Source organism: Terrapene carolina, unplaced genomic scaffold (assembly GCF_002925995.2).
Source record: "Terrapene carolina triunguis isolate 2854851 unplaced genomic scaffold, T_m_triunguis-2.0 Scaffold833, whole genome shotgun sequence".
Classification (NCBI taxonomy): Eukaryota; Metazoa; Chordata; order Testudines; family Emydidae; genus Terrapene; species Terrapene triunguis.
In genome coordinates, this window is record NW_020665184.1 from 685,873 (window position 1) to 689,099 (window position 3,227).

Sequence of the window (3,227 nt, forward strand, 5' to 3'; positions counted from 1 at the left end):
ACCCCGCCCCGCCCCCGAGCCCTGCCAATCTGACCTGAGGAAATTCCTCCCTGCCCCTAATCGGGCAGCCAGTCTGACCCTGAGAAAACTCCACCAACCAGCGCCTAGCGAGACGATGCTTCTCTGGCCAAGCTCTGATGCTCCAGAGGAAGGTGGGGGGGCGGGGGGAGAGACAGGATCCATCTGCCCAGTTGTGGACTGTGGGGGAAGGGACAACATCCCTTCCTGACCCCTGCAGGCAACCGGCTGCAGCCCTGAAGCATGAGGCTGGATTCTGGCCATTGCCTTAATGCAGAGCCGGGAGTGTGCGGAGGGCAATGCAGAGATTCCTCTTCTCCTCGTGGTCCGTGATGGAAGGGGATGAACAGTGGGGCTGACAGATTCCAAGCCAGAGGGGACCCCCATGACCAGCCCCCCCCCCCCCCCCCACGCTGTAGAATCGCTCCCAGAAGTGGGAGATCATCTTTCAAAGCCCTCCAAGCAATGGTGAGTCCAGCCCCTCCCCGGGAAGCGGCTTCGCCGTGTCATCACCTCCCCGTGTCTAATTCCAGGGTCGGATTTATCTACCTTCAACTCCCAGCCACTGGCCCTTGTCAGCCAGACTGAAAAGCCCTCGCCCCGCACTCCAATCCAGCCTCCATCGCCAACGACCCTTTAATCGTCCATGGGCCTGCTCCACCCCTGCGGCCGTCCTGCCACCCACATGACATATGGCTTTGTGAGTCCAGGAAACGCAGGGCAGATCCCAGGAGGCGATTCCCATACAGGGGGCATTGCCGCCCCTCTGGTGAGACCGGGCCGGGCCGGGGGGGAAATGACCCTGCCTGCAGCTTGTCCGAAAGTCCCCAAAGACATGAGAGGTCGTGGCCCTTCTGATCAGCCAACGTTAATGTTGGTGAAAAGCCCCCAGCAATGGAGAACCCCGGAGACATCCCCCTTTCTCAGCGGCAAGGCAGGGGGGCAGCAGGATCAGGGTATGTGATTCGGGGAGCCCGTTCCCTCAAACCCATCCCTCGTTTCCTGCGCGCAGCCCGGAGGCGCGATTCTGGCAGCAGGAGGCGCCCGGTGGCCGTGTGCCTCTGGGTGCTGAGTGCCCCCGCCGGAGAGCTGCCCTCATTGAGCCGCTAGCGAGGACAAGCCCGGCGCACGGCTCCAAGACTGGGGCATTTTGCCGGTGCTGCTACGCCAGGCAGGGGTCACCCCCTGCTCAGCAGAGCTCTGCCAGCCAACGATTGCAGTGTAGACCCGGGCTGAGAGACCTTGGCCAAAAAATGGCACCGTTTAACCCAAGTGCGTTAAGCTACACGAGGCCTTTTCCTTCCAACACACGAGTTGATTGATCAGGAAGAAGCAATCACAGCGCCCCCTAGCACCAGGCAGGGGCATTGGGGGTAGGACCAACTACGAGGGGAGAGCACCCCTTACTGAGCCCCCACCCCGCTCCCTGCAGCACAGCACCCCCTAGTGCCACCCTGGGGCATTGGGCCAGCACTGACTGCCGGGGGAGGGCGCCCCAATGGGTTACATCTGCTCCGAGCAAGATTTGGCCCATGGCAGAGCACCCCCAGCCTGCCAACACCCGGCCTGCCAGCGACCCCTCCACCCCCGCCCCGCCAACACCCGGCCCGCTGGCAACCCCTCCGCCCCCACCCCGCCAACACCCGGCCCGCCGGCGACCCCTCCGCCCCCGCCCCGCCAACACCCGGCCCTCCAGGGACCCCTCCGCCTCAGCCCTGCTCCACTGAATGGCCCCTGCAGCTGCTCCGGGGTGGCCATCGGCTCCCTGTCGGGTTATTGATCGGTCCATCGATCTCGACATTATCCCCGGCCCCAGGCGGTGAACTACCAGCCAAACTGCACCCGGCAACGCTCCTCAGTCCCGACCTGCAGCCCCTCGCTGTCCCAGCCCAGGGCCCCCCCACAGCTCCCCCAACGCTCCTCAGTCCCACCCGCAGCCCCCTCCTGTCCCAGCCCTACCCCCACCCCGAGCAGACATCCCCCTGCCTTGGTGCTGAAAGGTGGGGTTCCTATGAGTTCCCCCAGCACCCTGGGAACTGGAAGCCCCTCCGTGGCCCCCCTCGCACTGGGGGCTCATTCCCAGATGGTGTCGTGGGGCTGGGTTTGCTGGGTCCCTCCTCCCCCCATCCTCAGATTGAGGCCCAGCCAGACCTGTGCAAACCCACCTGGATGCTCTCCTCCCCCGAGGGCCTGGGCCCCAGGGATTGTGGGGGGTCCCAAATGCAACCTCCCTCCACATGTTTTTACCCATTGGATCCCCACGTCCCTCCCCGAGCTGAGACAGAACCCAGGAGTCCTGGCTTCCACCCCCTCTCCCCCATTCTAACCACAAGACCCCACTCCCGTCCCCGAGCTGGGGATAGAACCCAGGAGTCCTGGCTCCCAGCCCCACCCACACCTGGTGGACCCCAGACTCCTTCTCCTGGCCTGCCCAGACTGAGCGGGATCACATTCTGCCCAGACGCCGTCAATCCGTTCAGGTCACTCCAGGGTGGGAGGCAGCGAGAGGGTGACACTTGGTAGGCAGCCCCCTCCATACCAGGGACCCCCACTCTCCCCATGCCAGGGGCTCCGTGCATCCCCCATTTTGCCCTTCCAGATTTCCAATTTCCCCCCAAATCCCAGGGGCTCTGCCCAGCCGCCTCTGACCCACTCGAAATCACAGGGACTGTTCTCGGCACCTCTGGGCAGAGCCCCTGGGATTTGGGGGGAAATCTGAAATCTGGAAGAGGCCAAATGGGGGACGCACGGAGCCCCTGGCATGGGGAGAGTGGGGGTCCCTGGTATGGAGGGGGCATTGGGGGCAGGCAGTACCCCTGGCATGGCGGAGAGTGGGGGTCCCTGGTATGGGAGAGGGGCCATTGGGGGCACACAGCGCCCCTGGCATGGAGCCAATAGATAGATTAGATTAGATAAAGATTAGATAGAGGGTGCGTATGGGGATAGACAGATAGACAGATAGATAGATAGATAGATAGATAGATAGATAGATAGCAGGGGCTGGGGACAGACAGATGGGCCGGGCTGGGGATGGAGGGATGGGGGGAGCGATAGACAGACAGGGCCAAGGAGGGAAGTCGCCCCCGTTTGGGGCCCTGCCATTGTCCCAGCCCCGCCTGGCTCGGGCAGCTGTGTCTCCGGGCGGGCGCGGGGCCGTCCCCTGCCATGGCGCAGCCGGCCGCGGTGTGAGTTGCAGGCTGCGGCCCGGC